The sequence below is a fragment of the Phyllobates terribilis genome, unplaced genomic scaffold, assembly GCF_046119375.1.
Source record: "Phyllobates terribilis strain yellow unplaced genomic scaffold, ASM4611937v1 Scaffold_8__6_contigs__length_399053987, whole genome shotgun sequence".
Taxonomy (NCBI): Eukaryota; Metazoa; Chordata; class Amphibia; order Anura; family Dendrobatidae; genus Phyllobates; species Phyllobates terribilis.
The window spans coordinates 101,923,015-101,943,978 of NW_027362768.1; the positions used below are offsets into that span (position 1 = coordinate 101,923,015).

Here is a 20,964-nt window from a genome sequence, read left to right on the forward strand (position 1 = left end):
TTGTAGTTTTTTGTTTCTTCTGTATTACAGGATATTTAAATTCTTGGTAAACTTCCTGTTTATTGTGGATGTTCTTTATGATTTCCTTGCTGTTTCCCTGTCAGTCTTGTTAGGTTTCTAGAACTGACCCTAGTACTGTTTTATTGGACTTGGTGTAGCTCTCATTTGTAATATATATTTTTTAATCGAAAACAGACTTTGGTGAGATACCAGTTGAATCGGCAGGGGTCCTACGAATATTGCCTCTGCCACTTGCTAAAATGTAATGGCTCTAGTTGGCTTTCCCAGGCAAATACACGCCTATAATGTGAGAGCATATGCCACCCAGTAACAGCGAAGTGTAGCCAACAGTAACAAAGTGCTCAGAGCTTTCTATTCTACTGGACCAAACTGATCTATGGTGCTGTAAGTTCAGATCAGTAGGAGCAGAAGGTCCATATATTTCATCTACAATATGTCCTGTTGGATCTTCTACATAATTCTTGGAATCCATATGAATTTTTGGAGCGTATTAGGATTTGCATTCCTTTCCATTCCCCTTGTATCTGTATGCACGAATACCGACAACCAGGGCTGTGGAGTCTGTAAGCCAAACCTCCGACTCCTCAATTTCCATGCCACTGACTCCACAACTCCGACTCCCTCATACATGGCTCATGGTTAAGTGATAAATTTACTGTAGCACAGATTCATCTCAGCTAAAAGTCTAGACCCTTAGATCAGGAATAGGACAGACATTTATAGGACATTTCATAACTTTCCCAAATTCTTATGAAAAAATATTCCCCACAAACTACATTGAACTACTGTACCCAATTTATTATAAATTGTCGGAGTCGGTCCATTTTATACCGACTCCACCAAAATGGACTCTGACTCCACAGCCCTGCCGAGCACACCAGTTGGACAGAATACTTGAGGTCACAAATGTTACTACCCAATACTGTCATACATTTTCAGGAGGAATAACAGAGGAACTGCGCTTAGTTCTTAGATATATTAGTATTATAGAATGTGTCTAACACATTTCAGCAGAAGTAAAAGGTTCACTTTAAACGTCCACCTTAAACTGAATTTGCGCATACAATATTTTTTTTTTACCATGTATATTCTATGTAAATAATATATAAATGTAATTTGATCCAATCAGATGGTGGCAGAAGATTCCCAGTGTGCTCTGAATGGAAATGTTATATTTCAACATGCTTAACTCTTTAAAGAAGCAGTCCCGATAATTTTGATTTATGTATTTTGCTTAATGTGTGTACTATAAGTGCAATAAACTAATCACCGATTGCAGTTTTTCCCAGTTTCCAGCCTCACTCAGATATTTTTCTCAGTCTTGACAATTCCGACCAGCCGGATCACACAAGGAAGTGGCTTTTATAATGTATGTCCATGGAGCGTCAAAATTAGGCTTACATTGTTTGTTTGGGTAGGTTCACATGACTGACGTTTCCATATCCGAGAAAAACTGTTAGATTATTGTAATCTGACATTGATCAGCGTGCCATCAGTATTTATCAGACGTGGGGGGAAAAAAAAAGTTTCACCATTCCACCTTCTTTATTCTGTCTGTGAAAATCAGACTGCACTCAGATGTCATCCAAGTGCAGTCCGATTTTTTTATTTTCCTCACGGATCCATTGACTTTCATTGCCGATTTTGAGCCAACACTTTGATCAAAATCGGACATGTCTCCAATTTATTTTTTATTTTTCCATGATTCACTCAGTTCAAGAAAAAAAACAAGGGACATCTGTACATCCCCATAGAATATCATAGATATGCTCTCCGTGAAAATCACTTATAAGAGAAAATTGTTTGTGTACACGTGCCTTAATAGCAACTTCTGGCTCACACACAGAATCCAGTGTGATCCAACAAGTTGGAAGATCCCTTTCCTAACCCAGAGGAGGACCGGAGCGGCGCTGGAAATTTGGGAAGATGGCTATCTTTTAGTATTGGTTTGCACTTACAGAATACAGCACACTTATCTCACACTTATCTATACAGATTTAGCAAATAAATAAATTATCAGGAGTGCTTCTATAACTCGCAAGTAGACAAGGCCTCAGCTGTCAGCATTCTGCTCTTGGTGAATTAAACGGGCACGTTCAGCTGCACGGAGCATACATGTTCATAGTGGAGTCAGGAAAATGGGTATGAACACACCTGGTGCCCAAAATCTGCATCCAGAGGGTTTTCTAGGAAGAAAAAAAAAATCGAAATCAGCTGCGAATTTTAAATGATAGCTGTGATCTCATGCTATTATTTCAATAGCCAGCCCCTCTTCTGGGACAGCCTACAAAGGGGTTTCCTAGCTATTTAATTATGCCTTCGACCCCTCACCTACGTGCTCTTGTCCCGACACATGACCACAGCAGTGTATGTGAAGGCTCCCATCCACCGATAGCTGCTCCATTCCAGGTCTCGGCCGCTTTGTTTCAGTCTTGTGTCAGCACATGGCCAGAGCAAAGACTGAAGGCAAAGCGTCCGGGACCTGGAATAGAGCAGCTATCCGTGGATTGGGGCACCTGACCTCCTAGAACTAGACTAGTAAGTAGTGTTGCTTGCTTTTTAGAGTTGATTTGGGTGTAAAGAGCTAAACCGCTTTAATCTTGTGTTGGTAATGATCTATCACAGTTTTCTGCTGCACTCTGGCAGCCATGTGTTCCTAACTAAATAGCTGTCATCCAAATGAGCCGTCAGCAAACAGTTATTCCGAGTGTTTGGCCACTGGGTTCAATTGGAGGAACAGTTTGGGTGAAGATATTTAATCAATCTAAGGTGCCGACAACAAACATTATAATTCAACGATGATAACAATGGTTGAGCTGCAAAAGTAAAAGACTGCGTCCATGCCAGGGTGTTCAGTTGCAAAAGAGGTGTTTATTCCGCCATCCCAAAACACACCACCTTTCAGCCCTGTGTGGGTCTTTGTCAAGTACTTGACACTCTGGCATGGATGCTGTCTTTTACTTTTGTATGCTGATATTTCCTCGAGTGGGTTCCTTGAGGATTATGGACGTGCGTCCCTTGCAGTGAGTGCTGCTGACCATCATCTTTCCTGACCAATGGTCGAGCTGTCGTCTGTTTCATGACAAATATAGGATTCTCTTACATGGCATGGAACTATGGTCAAAGGTAATCTTGCCAAAACCCAATTTCACACACCCATGTTCCATCGTACAGGTACGGACTGGCTGCATGACTTCACTCTTGGGCATATATGAGGCTGTTGAGTTTGGGTCGGACTATCCGTGGCTGTTCCATACATTGTGGTCTGTATTCGGATGGTGAAAAAAATAAATGTGTAAAACCAGCCTAAAGAAATAACCCCCTAAAGTTTGGTTAGGATCACACTGTTTATGGCTACTGTTGGGCACATACACTCAGGAGGTGTATCCCCGACAGTGGTCGCAGTCAGGATGTATGCCTAGGTATCTGCCCTCTATAGGGAACCATAGTAAAATCAATTTATACTGTATATTTCTGTATTATAAAGTTGTCTGTTGCGGTTTCCCATACAATTAAGCAAACAGTATAAGATGCAAAACTGCCACGGAGGCCAAAGGAACATACTTTTGGTCATCGACTGACTGATTGGGGGCCTATGGGAATATTAAAGCATTCGTCAGGAAAAGCTCCTGACATATACAGCTCTTTAGGTTAAGTGCGCAGATTAGTACAAGTCTTGTATATTATTCACCCTTTGTACATAGAGCTGTAATATGAAGACAGCACTAGTCGTAAGTCAGGAGAACCACTCTAACAGGCAGTGTCATCAATAAAAGCTTTCAGAGAATACAACTAACAACCACCAAACGTTGGGTATTGTGTTTTTGTATGTATATTTGTTGTTAGCCAAAAAAACTAGAAGCGGATGCATAAAGAGAGCGAGAACAATCGAGTCTATAAGTATTTGGATAGTGACAGAATTTTCAGAATTTCGCTCGGTACACTGATGTACTGATTTGGATCTGGCCTTAGGCTGTATTCACTTGTCTGTGATTCCTGGACCAGACACAGGTCTCCTGACCCAATATCTGCAGCCTTATGCATGCCTATGAGGCTATTCAGCTCAAATAAGGAGACCCCCAGGCATGTGAATGTAACCTCACTGAAAGCAGAAAGGGTCCACAAATGAGCAGCAACTGATGACGGCTGAAGGAAAAACCTAACAAAGGATTTCTAGAAAGGAAGCTCTGTATTTGGTAAAGTCTTTGTGCTCATCCTAGTATTAGAAATAATACAACTTCTTTATTTTGTCAAGTGTTTTTGAGTTTGTCTAAAATCCATTGCACTGGAGTCCATAGAATTTTCATAATTTAGCAAGTAAATATCCAAAGATTTCCTGACCTAAATTCTTTCTTTTTAATACTTTTCCTCTTTAACATCCAGTGCATCAAATCTCGACAAACTGCAAACTGAGCAGTGTAAACTGGACCTAAGGCTATGTGCCCACGTTGCGGAAATGAAGCAGAAAATTTCTGCTTCATTTCCGCATGTCCTCTCCCGGAAAACGCATGTGGAATTCCGCACGCGTTTATCGCGCGTTTTCGACATGCGGAATTGCCTTGCGTTTTTTCATGCATTGAATAAGGCAATTCCGCATGCGGAAACGCAAAATTAATGAACATGCTGCGGATTTTTGAACGCAGCATAAACGCTGCGGAAAAATCCGCAGCATGGGCATAGAACTTGCGGATTCTCATTGGGGACCATGGGGTGCGGATTAACAAGCGTTTTACGCTGCGGAAAATCCGCATCAAAAACGCTTGTAATCCGCAACGTGGGCACGCAGCCTCAAGGGACTTTCCAGCTAAATCTATGTGCCTCAAAGTCTGGGGAATAATGTAGCCTGGATTGGGGAATGGCTGGGCCAAGCTGCTTGTCAGCGCAGTGCAAATCCAGCTTATTGATAGTAATAGGGGATTGCGACTGTATGCTTTTTTTAAAACATGTAAGTCTGTGGAAAATGGATCCGTTTTTCTTTTTTGCTTTCTGGATTCGCTTTGAGCAGATGATTACTGGACATGTGAACGTGCCCTTATCTGACAGCAGCTGCTATGGTATTTTAATTTTCATCCTCAATGCTAGGCCCTTGGATCAGTATTTCTTTTGAAGGCCATTTGTTACCAGCTTGTTTGTTTCCATGTTGCACATATCTATTTTGTTTTGTACTATACTTTTTTTTTAATATCTTTTGTGTAGTGATTACATTGTATCATCGGTGTGTACAGTGTGCTCTGGTGGACTGATAGCTGTGGTATTTTCTTGATTTTTTTTCCCCTCCATCCTCTCCCAGACAGTACAGCAGATGACCCAACCAGCTGACTTTACACCATATGTCACCTTTTCATCTTCTGATCCTCCCGCTAGGCTGCAGACCTACAGATATAACAATTCTTTATCTCACAATACAATGACAGAATAAGCGGATCTATGTTGTACACGTTGGGTGATTTGTGTTCTGTCTGCGAAGAAGAAAAGAACAGTTGTGAAGTTGTTTAGTTTCTTTCTGCATGGAAAACCGAGCATGCTACAGGTTAAGTATGGATTTCATCCTTTTGCATTGTGTAGCGTGAAATATTTCACAAAATCGGCAAGATTAAATGTGCATATTGTCACTTATTTGTGGTAGAAATTAGCATCTGTAGCTGGACCCGTTCTTATTTTAGCCTTGAGCTTTTAAAATGGAGATGTCACCAGATTTTACAATACAAACTGCTTGCATTATCAAATAGACCATGGGCCTGATGAGGCTGATGGACTCTCTACTAAATCCCATGTGTAAACCTGGCCTGGCGTTGAACTGGTTGATAATGTGTACAATAGGAGATTATCACTACAGGATTAGCTGTCTGGTTCCCCCTAGTCAACTGCTCTGTATAACCCCGTCCCCATTACTGATTAATAGCTTTCTGCCTATGCGCAGTGTACACAAAAGCTGCCAATTAGTGGCAAAGGGGGCGGGATTATACAGAGCTCAGCATTCTGAGCACTGCTAGATCAACAGCAGAGAGAACAGGGATTGTAGCAAAACTACAGCAAGCAGACCTGCAAGTGACACATCGCTGGAATCAGGCTCTCTGCCCCTACATCATGCTGCTCTCAGATTACATAGCAAAAATCTGGTGACAGATTACCCGCATAGGGGATGTAAAATATCATAATTAATTTAGTTCCAGGAGTATTTTTCTAAAACAGACAGGCAAGCAGATGGCTTGGGTATCGTTCCCAGGGGGTGATTACTGCCCTGTGGTTTACATAGGGGGATGTCTCTTTGCTTCCCACATAAGTGTAAATGTGGACATCGTGCCTGAGATGCATGATATGAGTCACCTTGCTGAACTGGCTCTTGGACATGTACCTGGAACTGATGTAGGAAATGTTTTTCTCATGCTCTATGTATATGGGGAAGTTTTGTACTTTCTAACTTCTATTGCTCTTGTGATGCTGATGCAGAGCATCTCGGCATACCATCTTTAGGATTATGTGTAATAAGCAAATTGGAAAGTTACGAAGACTGACGTTTCATACGCTAGTGTTAATTCAAAGTACTTGGGAGAGAAAAAATTACCAAATTTATTTAATAAGAAATTTGTGCAGATATCGTTTTAATATAACTGAGTTTATCCCACTCACTTTTTTTTTTTTTTTAAGTATTCAAAAGTGGCAAAATGCTGAATTGTGTGGGACAATATATGATTTTTTTTATGTTTAAAAAACCCCACAAACTCCTGAAAAACTTAAATATTTTGTGTTAGTAGGGTATTGTGACGTTGCTGGAATGGTCGGCATGTGAAGTAACGTCTTTAAAGAAGATTTTGGTGGGATCATAGATTAAAATCAATTGCTGCACTCGAAATCTTCACCAATTTTCAAAACATGACGAAATCGTCAAACATTCCTGTTCTGTTAGTCATAGCAGCAAATGACTGCTCTTTACAGATGACTTGGAGAACGAGGAGAGTACGAGCGAGCGGAGCATGAGCTAATCAGAGACTTTTGGCGGATAGTTCTCCAGCTCTGATCTGAAGCAGTTGTAAATTCTCCCAAACTTATCTAGAGGATCTACAAGTCTTTAGGATTCATGTAGTGTCAAACGCCTGCAGTCACAGAGTTCTTAGATTGTTCAATTTTAAAGGATGTGGACACCTTTGACACAGAAAAAATGTTGTTGTTTTTTTTTAACATATGTTAGTGTAGTTTTGTTAAATTTAAACACTAAGTTTCAGTCTGCAATCTTCATTTCTTCTTTTGTTTTCAGACCCCTCATATGCAGTTTGATCCTGGTCCAAATTTCAGGACTTTCTCTTGTGGGAGTGTCTCTCCCAGTAATACAGGCTGGATGTTACATCTTTATTTATGCAGGGTACTGCTGTCTTCATTAGCTTATATATTAGAAAAGCTTCTATCCTGCACGTATTTGCTGTTCATGTGCTTTCTCCTTTCCTAAAGCCTGTTTTCTTTCTCTGCCCTCCCTGCCACTGTATATGCCCTCTCCCCTGTCCACACTGTGGAGTTCTGTGTACAGCCTTCTCATACCTGCTACCTCTATGGCCTTATACAGATATCGGTGATTTTTCACTTGCGTCAAAAAATGGTATGAGTTTCATTGTTTTGGTTCTGAATGTCATCCAGTCTTTGGTCAGTTTTTACCTTCAGTGATATTCACGTATTGAAAAATACATTACAAATTTTCTCCTGTACATTACAATGTTAATCACGGACTGCACACTGATACTCAACTTTTCAATGACTTTATAGACTTGTGTTGGTGATTTTCATAGGTGACACTGAAACAGACATTTCGGCAGGATTTTTTTTGCAGACTCGCGGTTTGCAATAAAACACGACATGTGAACAGCCCCACAGACGGATTGGTACATACAGGGTCTGTCCATGAAAACCAAAGAACACGAAAAACGGGACACCTGACTGAGGACTGTGGATACTTCCAGACAAATGTCTGTGTGAACAAGAAAATTGCAGCAAGCAATTTGTCTCACATATTTTCAATGAAACTCTCCTGCTTGTGCTCAAACAACAACAAAAAAAAGGTATCCCATGCAGATCATCCGTGTTGCATCCAACTTTTACAGATGCATTGCCATTATTAACACATGCTGTTGTACATTTTGTTAACTTCTGTTTTAAAAAAAAATGGATGCCATATGAATGATCATACCTAATTGTCCGTTTTGTTTTTTTTTTCATAAAAGAAAAAAAAATCTGATGATTTTTCATATGCTCTAGTGAATTTAGCTTACTGGGAAGATGTCATGTCCCCAAACACTATTAACCTGCAGGTATGGGGTTAATCTGCAGGTTAAGAGCGTTCTAAAGCCGTTCGTCCGCAGCGCTGAAAGCTCAGCTACTGGGAGGAAATGCACTGATGCACTGCTGAGCCGGCTGTCAGTGAATGTGCCAGTGACATGGCGACAGCCGCCTCACTGTGTACCGAGTGATGACTGAAAGCCGGGAGGAATAGAGACTGTGCACACGTTGCAGATTTGTCGCTTTTTTTTCTCATAGATTTGTCATAAAACTTGAAGGGCTTCTTGATGCCCGCAAAGTGAATGAGCATCCTGAAGTGTCATACACACGTTGTTTATTTTTGACTTGTGGATTTAAAGGGGTATTCCCAGCTCCAAGATCCTATCCCAATATGTAGCAGGTGTAATAATAATAATATTAGCAAATACCTCCAATTAGAAATGTAGTATAGTTTTTCTGATTCACTGTCTCTTTACTCATGTGCAGGGATTGCAGGACCTTAGTTAGCTAGTTGCTAGTAGTAGTAACCATGGATACCTAACTGTCGCTATATTAATGGTTGTAACCATGGATACCTGAGGTTCTGCAATGCCTGCGCATCAGGAAAGAGACAAAGCGAATCAGAAGAACTATTCTACATTTCTAATTGGAGATATTTGCTAAAATTATTATCCCTACTACATATTGGGAGAGGGTCATGGAGATGGGAATACCCCTTTAAATCTGTAGCATGTCAATTCTTTGTGTTTTTGCTGCAGATTTCACCCACACTAATGAGTGGGGAAAAACCTGCACCAAACACACACACACACACACACAAAAAAACCCCTGCATGTTTATGCCGCTGCATTTTTCCAGCCAAGAGAAGCAGAAATGGTGCTGACATTTCTGCACCGAATACCTAAACAGGTTGTCCACTACTAGGACAAGCCCCTTCTTGATATGAATGTTTGTCCCTGTGAAAATAAAAACACCTATACTCACTGACATGGCCACAGACTCTATTAACCCACAGATATGTGGTAAATCTGCAGGTTAATAGCGTTCTTACTTTAGAGGTGAGTATAGGTGCATTTAGTTTTACAGGGGCATACATTCAGATGGAGAAGGGGTTGTCCTAGTAGTGGACAACCCCTTTGTGTGCACATAATCTAAGAACGCTATTAACCTGCAGATTAACCCCATATCTAATAATAGTGTTTGGGGACACAACAGGTTCCCTTTAACACAGAAAAAGGAGGGAGGAGCAGAGAGCCAGCTGGAGCTCTGTTGGATTTAAAACATTTTTGCTTCAGCACTGACATGGATACAGACAGACGTTATTCTCTGTGAATTGAATGTGGTGTAGGGTCTCTTCTCAGGCAGCGGGGTTGTAGGGATACTTGAGCAGTGTGGTGAGTATTGGGTTTTTTGCTTCCTTGTCCTCCCCGGCCTCTAGGTGGGGCCGCAGATTCCACTCATTCACTGATCTCTATTATGGATAGTCTTCATCAGCAAAGTGGTAGAAAATGTTTCATGAAGACTACTTACAAAGTTGCCTAAATGGGTTTTCCACAACTTTGTTGATCATCTATCCTCGGATAGGTCGTTAATATCAGATCAATGGAGGTTTCAAACCCAACACCCTCCACCTATCAGCTGTTATCACTTCTGACAGTGGTGGGATTTAAACTGTATATTGAGCAGCACACTACAAGAACTCTGTATATCATCACTCTATTTAGTGGTTGGTCTCGGTACTGCTGGTCAGCCCCTGCTATTTGATTGTGGAACATTCTGAATATAGGTGTTCATGACTTTTAAGGGCACATATAGACTATGTTTAGCTTTCCATATAAAGAATATGAAAGTTTTAGCGTACACCAAGTTGTAGTCTCGTGTTCCTCTATAGTGGGCAATGTTTAAGGCGGGCGTGATGGGTATGGGCATGCTGATTATTACATTTCTGACTGCATACAACATTGCTGATTTGGATAAGATTCACGCAAGCTTCTTCCTGCCCACCTCTGTCTGATGAGCAAGTTTCTAACTATACGTATAGTGAGAAGCCCCAGTAACTTGTCCTTTTAGTCAGCTCTTAATCCTGACTACCTGCTCAAAGTATGTTTTCTTTAACCCCTTAAAGATCCAAGAATTTTTCATTTTTGCACTTTGATTTTTTTTCTTCCTTTTCTTCCCAGAGCCCCCAATTTTTTTTTATTCTTTTTTCTGTCGACATGGTCATGTGAGGGCCTATTTATTTATTTATTTATTTTTGCGTTGCATGGAACTGGAAAACGGGGGGGAGGTAAATTATAAGTGCAATGAAATTGTGAAAAAAAACCAAAACACAATTTTGCCCTTCGGAGATAAAAGAAGATGCACACACACACACCAAAAAAATATGCTTTTGTAGAATAACAGCGGTTTTTAAATTCTCGGTGCCAATTCCGGTCGCTGATTTTTCAGCAAATGCCGACAAGTAGGAAAGCGGGCTCAGCTCCTGAATCTGCTTCATACTTACCTTAGAGATCTGTAATGAAAATATACATCATCGTACAGTTGTTAAAGGGTTAAAATGCTGCAGTGATTAAGATTGAGAAATAGATATTTGTAATGATGGACCCGGGATGTAATTTATACTGTCACTTAAAAGAAAAAATATTCTGTTATAATAGACGTGACAGACGTTTTCATCACTGGGGGAACGACAACCGATCACTATAAGGATTCATGCAGAAGTTCATGCAGCCCATCTACAAAGTAGAAGGAAGCATTGCTTGCTTAAGCATTTTTTGCACCTTCATTTCAGCGACTGTGGGGGTCTGAATGAGCACCCCGGACTTTCAGTAATCAAATGTCAAAGACAGGTCAAAAGTTTCAAAGAAGTTCTCTAAAATGCATTAGACTTGGGGTAAGTTCACATGTTGCATTTTTCTCATTTTTTTGCACTAGTTTTACTTGCATTTTTTCCCAATTCATTTCAGTAGGTGAAAGCGGTACAAAAACCGCTGAAAGAATTGACTTGCCGCGTCATGGCAAAAAACGTAGCAGGGCTCTAAATATGAACGGAAAGAAAATAGCTATGAAATTTCAGAAATCTCATGCACACACATTGTTTTTTTTCCTGATTGAATTGGAAAACTGCTGCGATTTTGAAAACTGCAGCATGTCACTTCTTTCAGCATTTTTGCACCGGTTTTTGACCCATAGAAAGCAATGAGTAAGTGCAAAAAATGCAGCAAAAACTCAGGTATCCGGTTTTGATGCGTTGTTAGTGGAAAAAAAAGCAGGTACAGCAGTATGTGAAACCCATTTATTTTTGTGATTTTCCCAAGTTTAAACCATAATGTCTTGGTGTCCTCACCTGAGAATGGCAGTTAGGATTAGTACATTTTAATTTAAATTAGCGAAAGGTGTAAAGTAAACATTGTCTGACCAAGGTGTGAAATTGAAATATAACTGGTCAACTCAAGGGCTGACCAAAGTGTGAAAGTAAACAGTGTCCTACACACTAAATGCTCTGCCAATGTCTTAGGTAAACTATTACCAACCAATTTACCTTCCCCGGCTGTTACATTTGTAATTGTGTATTTTTTCTTGAACTCATATTAACTTTTTTGTTCAGAATAGTCACTATTTTTTCTAGACATAAAAATCTTTTTCCATTAAATAATTTGATGAAATTGCCTTTTTCCAAAAAAAGGGGTTTATGGTTTCATATATGTCTTGCATTGGTGACCTGTGTTCTTGCTTCTGTGGTGGAAGCAAAGCTGAACTTTGAGATCCTGAAATATACAGCAAAAAATGCATCAAAACCTGCTTTTTGTAAGCAACTTCTCTACTGCGAAGAGTGCAGGTTTTGTCTGCAGCAAAAACGCAATGTATAAATATAGCGTAAGACACTGCGTATTTTACTCACCAAATACGGTGCAAAAAGCAACACATGTGAACAAACCCTTAGCCTATGTGCACACGATCACTGTTCGGATTGCGACCAGATGTTACAGCATAGTGGATGGGATTTATACAAATCCAATGCCCACTATGCGTCTCCGTGTTTCTGCGGACCACCCGCGGAGACGGACATGCGGCGCGTCTTCACAGACCGCAGCATGTCAATTTCTCTTGTGGAGACCAGCGTCTAGTGCAATGGATAGGATGCAGTGAATCCGCATGTGTTCAATAAACACATGCGGCTTCACCTGCGTGCAGCGCTTTGGACGCAGCACAAGTATGCTGCGTTCAAAGCGCTGCCAAAAAAGGATCGTGTGCTCATACCCTTATTGTACTGTGGGCAGCAAAACCTGGTTCTGATCATATGACTGGCCCACTGGTGCCAGGGCTCTACCTGATGCCCTTTTTATCCATTGTAAGTGAACCATGAGGATTCCTATTCTGTGACAGAAATAGGAGATCTTTAAAATGATGACAATTAGAAAATGTCATTATACTAATAGTAATCTTGTTTCTTTCTTAAACCTGTAATCTCTTTAATTATAAGAAAAATGTTAAGGCATCGACATTAAATGGTTAAATAATAAAGCCTTCTGGTAAGGCCGAGGGAATATTCTACGAATTACCACCCTGATAGGACTGTTTCATTCTCTGTTCTGTGGGAGTCTTTGGCTGATATTTAATTTGGTCTCGGCAGAACAAATATTGGCTGGCATTAGCAGCTCTACATATGCAGAAGAGAAAGGCTCCGTACAGACTGGCTTCTGTCCATTGGGCACCATCGACGAAATGCAAAATAGTCAATTTTCTTATTTATTTATTTATTTATTTAAAACCTTCTTCATCTCTTGACACTCTAATGACCTCAACCCAAAAACCAGATGATTTGTTTTGTGTTGCCTCTTATGTAAGAAGCTCTTAAAAGGAACCTGCTAAGGGGATTAGCCCCTGTAACCTATTAGCAGCTCTTTTATCAGCCTCCTGATAAAATTTTTAATGATCCCTTTATTACACATAAGTAATTTGTCTAGAAATATTTAATCCTCAGGTGCGGTCTCACATCCCTAGAGTTTCTAGTATCACGACCACAACGGCATGACTGACAAACCATAGTGAGCGAGGAGAAGGGGGACGACTTCTACCGACATACGCTGATTTGCCATTCACACATACTTTTATGGCCACCTCTGTGTCTTGGGTTAAGTTCCCACAATCAGTTTTTGTGAGTTTTTGATGTTCTGTATTTGTCCAATAACCCCCCCACGACAGCACCAAAGGAGGAGGATGTCACCCCACCCTAATAGGGACAGGAAACACAAAGAGGTCAAATAGCCCCTCCCTCCAGTGTTTTTTTCCTGTCCCTATTGGGATGAAGAGGTCATCCAGGGTGCTCTGTGCCGGCGACAGACACCCAGCATACCTTTAAGCGGGGCAGCTGGGACCGGGCAGTTTTCCTCCTCCTCCTCCTCCCCTTATGCTGCTCCCGTCTCCTCCGGGACTCGGGACCCCCATCCCCACCGAGTCCGCGCCTGCGGGTAAGGTCCTGTGGGTGTCGGGCTGGAGGCCTCCTCGAGCTCTCCAGCCCAGCTCCTCCCCCCTCTCAAGGCGGCCTCCGGCGGTCTCCATAGTGGAGAGACGCGTGCTGGATCCCGGAAGTGACGTGGACCGCTGATGACGTCACTTCCGGTGTGCGTTCCACCCTGGAACGCAGTAACCTGAAAACGGCCGGAAAGCGACGTGGGACGCTGAAACAGGGTCCCTTAGGTCACTTCCGGTCCGTTTAGGGACATCCTCTGCACACAAAAAAACCCATAATATAAATAAATAATCAAATAATCCCGCAGGTGATCGCAGGTGTTCCTGCTTCACCAATTGGACCAAGGGGGAGGAGCCTTCCCACTCCCTCCCCAGGGAAAGAGGGAGAGCGCTGAGTCCAGTCGCCTATATAAGAGCCCTGGACAGAAGACATCTAAGGTAGGACCTAATCCGTTTTTGTATTTTTATACACTGGATGGTCAGGAATCTATCTTCTCCATGTCTGCGGAGCCCAGCGCAATTCCAGTCCCAGTAAGTCTGGCACTGGGGGTCCTTTCCTAGGTGCAGGTTAGAATTGATACATTAATTACCCTTCTCCCTCTTTTTTAGGGGGACAAGGATCCTGTACCAGGAAATAAATCTATCCGGAAGTGTTCTATATGTTCAAAAAAATTATCTTTTTCAAACGAAAAATATTTATGCCAGAAATGCACGGAGAAAATTGTTAGGGAAGAGCAGCCGTCTCTCATGGACTAGATCAAGGGGATAGTCCGTCAGGAGATTCAGTCTTCATTGGCCTCCTTTTCCCGATCCACTTCTGATTCGCCTCCAAAGGCTAAAAAGAGACTCGGACTCCCAGGACGAAATATCCCTTCCAGAAGACCTTATAGAGGAAGGTGAACTTAGCCCAGCAGAGGAAGGTCTGGGAAATAAGAAATATTATTTCTCAATGGAATTTATGGAAGATCTCTTCACAGCAGTAAGAAGAACGATGGAAGTGGAAGAAGAGAAGCCCACTAGATCAGTCCAGGAAGAGATGTTCGGTGGTCTCCGCTCAAAGAAAAAGATGGTGTTCCCGATACATAAAAACATTCAGGATCTAATCCTGGACGAATGGGAAAATCCTGAAAGATGACTGAATACACCAGCAAAATTGAAGGGCAGGTTTCCGGTAGATGAAGAAACCTCAAAATGTTGGACCGAGATACCTAAGGTCGATATTCAAGTGGCAAGCGTTGCTAAAAAGACAGTATTGCCATTTGAGGATTCGTCGCAACTAAAGGATCCTCTGGACCGCAAGATGGATAGCCTTCTCAGAAAATCCTGGGAAACATCAGCAGTCCTTTTGAACACAAACGTAGTCTCCACGTGTGTTGCATGATCCATGTCAAGATGGCTCAACCAGCTTGAAGAGCATCTGGCTATGGGCACATCCAGAGAGGAGATACAAGCTTCCTTACCTTTACTGCAGAAGGCCACTGACTTTCTGGCGGATGCTTCAGCAGAATCTGTGAGGGTAACCGCCAGGGCAGCAGTCCTATCGAGCTCCACAAGGCGAGCATTATGGCTGAAATCGTGGAACGGTGATGTGGCCTCTAAAATAAAACTTTGTTCCATTCCCTTCAGGGGAGAATATATGTTTGGCCAGGCCCTCGACGACCTCCTGGAGAAGACGGCTGATAAAAAGAAATCCCTGCCTGAACCCAGACGCTACAGGAAGACCCCCTATCGCCCCCCTCAGGAGCAGAATCCCCAGTACAAGGGGAAAGGGAAGTCCGGTCGATGGAGCTACCCCAAAGGGGGGAAAGATAGGAATATTTTTTTTCCCAAAAGGACAGCGACAACAGAAGCGGTGACTCCAGAGCAGTAGGGGGACGAATCATGAGATACCTTCCCCAATGGCAAAAGATGCTCCAGTCAATGGGTCTTAAAAACAATTCAAGAGGGGGTGAGGGGGTGAAGATCGAATTCTCATATTCACCAAAGAAAGTGAGAATAACCCGTCTAGCCTCCCCGAGATTAAAAACCGCTCTGATGTCCGGCCTAAGAAACCTGGGGTCAATCGGAGGTGGACCTCTTTGCAAAACGCCAAAACACCAAGGCAGAAAAATACTTCTCCCTAGATCCGGACGACATATGCCTGGGGATAGATGCATTCGCTCACCTGTGGCGTTTCCATCTAGCTTAGGCTTTTCCCCCAATTCCATTGCTACCCAGGACCTTACAGAAAGTAAGGACAGAGGAGGTCAAGGTAATTTTGATAGCCCCACTTTGGCCCAAAAGGAGCTGGTTCTGTGCACTAAACAGTCTAAGCATAGAAGGCCCCCTCATTCTATCAGCAATCAAACACCTTCTCCATCAGGGTCTAATACTCCATCCAGATCCAGAGAACCTTCATCTAGCGGCCTGGCTTCTGAGTTCACAATCCTAAAAGCCAAAGGACTCTCAGACCGAGTAATTCATACCCTACAAAGAAGTAGGAAACAAATAACAAACTCCATATACAGCAAGATATGGAAGACCTTCCTAATATGGTATAAACCAAATATGCCAGATCTTCGGCATCCTGACATGACCCAGATCTTGGATTTTCTACAGGAGGTGCTGGAAAAAGGCCTTAGGCCCAGCACCCTCAAGGTACAGATTGCAGCGCTGAGTGCCTATTTCGACCAAAGCCTAGCCGAACATCGATGGATAAAAAGGTTCATGACAGCAGCTACTCGTCTGCGTCCCAGAATAATCAACCACTTTCCCTCCTGGGATCTTAATATCATCCTTAAAGGTCTGACACTACCACCTTTTGAACCTTTGGCCTCAATAGATTTGGATGTTAGCCTGGAAAACAACTTTTCTAGTAGCAGTTACCACTGCCAGGAGAGTGGGAGAAATCCAGGCTTTCTCAGTGAATGACCCGTATTTGAGAATCCTGGATGATAGGATTATTCTACAACTGGACCCATCTTTCTTACCAAAAGTGGTCTCAGACTTTCATAGATCACAGGAGATAATTCTGCCCTCCTTCTGTCAGAACCCAAAAAATAAGAGAAGAAGAATTCCATTCTTTGGACGTAAGACGGGTCATTCTTCACTACCTCCAAAAGACAGGCCTAGAGGAAGGATCAGAACCTCTTCATTCAGCCATCTGGTCAAAACAGAGGAAAGAAAGTCTCAAAAGTTACCATCGCTACTTGGATCAAGAAGGCAATTGTGGAGTCATATCAGATCCAGGATATCTCACCACCAGAAAAGCTGAACGCACACTCTACTAGAGCCATGTTCGTCTCCTGGGCAGAGAAGGCTTAAGCTTCCCTCGAGCAGATATGTAGAGCAGCTACATGGTCCTCGGTCCATACCTTCACCAAACATTACAAACTTAATTTAATGTCCATTAAAGACGTAGCCTTTGGGCGGAAAGTGCTTCAGGGCATTGTCCCTCCCTGAGCATGAGTCTTTGGTACTCCTCCTTTGGTACTGTCGTGGGGGGTTATTGGAGAAAATAGAATTAGACTTACCGGTAATTCGGTTTCTAATAACCCTCCACGACAGCACTGGTAATTCCCTACCAGGCTTGGTTAGCCAATCATTTTAATTTGAATAAGGATAAATATAATTTGAAGCATCCATGCTTGTGTGGTCCTTTATAAAAACACTGGAGGGAGGATGAGGGAGGGGCTATTTGACCTCTTTGTGTTTCCTGTCCCTATTAGGGTGGGGTGACATCCTCCTCCTTTGGTGCTGTTGTGGAGGGTTATTAGAAACCGAATTACCGGTAAGTCTAATTCTATTTTTTTTTTTTTTTTTTTTTTAAACTCAGCGGAAACTAACCTGCGGTTTTGAAATTCGCAACATGTAAATTTTCTTTTTTTTTCTATGCATACTTTCCCCATAGAATTGCCTTATATGCAGAAAATCTGCATGTAAATCCGTATATAACTGTATCAATAAAGTTTTGTCAAAGACAAATGCTAGGTATTGTCAAAAGCAAAGCCGCTTTATTTAAAACATGACATAACAAAAAGAGACCGAACAAAACTTTAAAAAATGTGCTAACTAATTTACCGAATAGATGCAGAACTACTGAACAAAATCTGCAAAATCAAAAACACCCCAAATACTTATTGTGGGAACATGGCTTAACCCTCAACTGGTGAGGTGGGGTTTGCCACACCCCAGGGAATTTTGGTTCGGCTGCCATTCATTGAAAAATGCTGGTATGAGGATACGTGTCTCACTAGCTTCCATCCATTTATGGGTGTCAAAAATTTGTTATACTCATGTGTAATCAATCGCCAATAAGAAAACGATTAAAACAAATGTGATCTTTGCATTTTCTGTTAAAAATAAGAGATTTCTAAACACTGGGGTATAGGAAACCCCACCTCACCAGTTGAGGGTTAATGGGGCTTATGCAGATGTCTGTGCATTGTGGTCTAAGATCGGACCTGAGCTTGGGAGCCTTCTGGACATACATGAAGCGGAGCCTTCTGGACATACATGAAGCGGAGCCTTCTGGACATACATGAAGCGGAGCCTTCTGGACATACATGAAGCGGAGCCTTCTGGACATACATGAAGCGGAGCCTTCTGGACATACATGAAGCGGAGCCTTATGGACATACATGAAGCGGTCACGCTCTTGTTGAGAGTATTGAGAGCCACAGCCAGTCTGTACTTGGACTGATTTGCACAGATGTCTGAATGAGCCCTAAGGTTGCAGCTGGCCATATGTACTCCACCAATCACCTGTCTTAAAATGGCCTAAAAAAGGTTTTAAGGGGGTGTCCATGATTCAAAGGAGAGGGGGTGTTAAAGCATTCCTCTACTTTCAAAAACTGATTTTCTCATGCCGGATTTCCGATTTCTCCTACACTGCGATGAATCAGATCTTAACCTAACTTTTGGATGTTTTATGAGCATGTAGTTGACGTTAACCCCTTTAACAGCTAATAAGCTGTGTTGCTATTTACTGTGCACAGTCATAGATGTGACTAATTAGCAGAGGGTGATTGCATGCAGTCCTCCACTCCTCCTGATCACATCATCATCTGCACCAGAGGAGGATATTAGTCTATGAAGGTAGGAGTTAATGGACTGTCAGGGAGGAAGCGAGGAACTTGCTGACGGGGCATGAATTCACTTGGTTACTGGCCTTGCAATTCCCATCTGGCTTTTAGGAATGGACTAGTGAAATTGCAGCTATAATTGTTTGATATGAAGGAGCCTGCCCTGTCAATAAGTAGCTCTTAGCCACTCATGGTAAAGCAAGCACGTCCTCCTCTTCAGTGCACTCACTCCTCAAGGCCTGTACTCCAGGGTCTTATCTGTGCGGCTTTTGTTATTCCCAGGTCTTTTTTTCAAGGGCAACTATAAGTAGAAGCAGCCACAGTGCTAATAGCCATAAAATGGCTAAATATAATCACACAAAACCCAGCAGCAATTCAAAGACAGATTATAGCAAGCATGGTGGTCAGCGGTTACCTCTGGCATTTCAGATTCAGATTTGACCAGGAAAATGCATAAATGGAGGGGAAGGGGCAAGTTATTATAAAGGACTTTTAGCTCGTGTTCCCACTTACAAAAATGCTAGTTTTCCCTCTGCATTCTTTCTAGATTTCTGCACCAACATACGCAATAGCAATCTCATCTGATTATTGGATTTTTACTGTGTTTTATGCTTTTCCTCCATTCTTGGTGTCCTAAAAACAAATTTATAATGCATTTTTTTTTAAGGTTACCCATAGAAGCCTATAGGTAAAAAAACGTACAATCGGAGTTTTCATGAAATCGCATCCATTTTGCTATAAAGCGGTTGTCCACTACTCAAGACAACCCTTTCTCAATCGCCATAGTTTCCCCATGTCAAATAATAGCTATAGTCACATCTGGGGCAGGCGATGTTCCAGCCATGTCGGCGCCTGCTCTCCCGGGGCTCAAGTGACATTGTCATGTAAGCTCTGCAGCCAATCAGTGGTCGCTTCACTCTCCCTTCCATCAGACGTATCTGACTTTCCAAGAAGGTGAGACCATAGCGGCGGCTCTCTTCTTCCGGGTGACATTTTTTTCCAAAGTGAGAGTGAGACGGCCGATGATTGGCTGCAGTGCTCATGTGACATAAGTATTATTTTACATGGGGGGAACTTTGGTGATTGAGAATGGGCTGTCCAAGTAGTGGATAACCCCTTTAACTATTAAATGCAGATTTTCTGCACCAAGAATCGTTAACGAAAACTTGCATTTACTCTGCATGGAAACGTGGCCTTGAAAAGTCACGTTTCCATTAATTGCACCCAATTTCAGTGGCTTACCTTGTTTTATTAATTTGGCACATCTTTAGATAGAATACTTCTGTCTAGAAATATTAATCCAGAAAGGAGGTTGCGTAAAAAGTAGTGTGAGGTTAGGACTTTTTTGCTACTTTTTAAAACGCTTAATAATTAAAGCTAAGATCTCGTTTACGCGGCTGCCCACACCCACTTGCGGAAAGGGAAATTGCAAAAAGCCACACATTTTTGTGCAAAATGGTGTGCGCCAAAGTTTGCTATTTTTGACATCAGAAAACTGGTGCAGAAGACACATCCCTCATGGAGTGTGAGCCTGATTTTATAATTTTCACATTTTTTTTTTGTCTGTTATTCATTGACATTTTTTGCACAAAATTGTTCAAAATGTTGCACTTGATTCTTGAATTTTGTACAAAATCAAAAATGCTCTTTTAGGTTTGTCGGTAACCTTTTTGGGCAAGAATTCACTTGGTGCGTTAAAACGTCAAAAATTTTGTTTGTTGCAAAAATGTTTAAACTTTTTAAAAAGTTTCAATTTAGTAAATCTGCCAAATAATTCTGAAAACCCCACCCACAGGGATGAACATAGAAAAACAAGAAAACACATACAAAAGAGACTTCATAAACGCAAATTAAAAGAGCGAGGTATAAATGATCGTTTAGTTGGCGCCCTTTCGTGTGCGGAATACGCCCGAAAAGGAAGACGTGTGTGTGTGTGTGCGCGTATATCCTTAGCCTGGGTGTCTCTATATATCTGGGCCATATATATCAGTTTTTTGTCTCAGTTGTTAACAGCTAGTTTCAAATTGGCATCAGTTGTCATCTGTCTTTTTTCACCAGTTTCTATTGCAAAACTGATGAGCTGCGTCAAAAATTGCAACATATAGGGACCATTTCATTAAGACTAGCTTTGCGCATGCCAATC

General features: G+C 41.9%; 1 protein-coding gene across 4 annotated transcripts in view; it reads left to right on the forward strand.

Moving 5' to 3' along the window:
• PKN2 (protein kinase N2) overlaps positions 1-20,964 on the forward strand; it is a 124,416-nt gene that overhangs the window by 7,433 nt on the left and 96,019 nt on the right. Inside the window, exon 1 of one of the 4 annotated variants that reach the window (XM_073643169.1) lies at positions 9,564-9,680. The exons of the other annotated variants lie outside the window; for them this stretch is intronic. The gene's annotated coding sequence lies outside the window, so the exon portion shown is untranslated. Of the gene's footprint in view, positions 1-9,563; positions 9,681-20,964 lie in introns of those variants that run through there. 4 annotated transcript variants of the gene reach the window in all.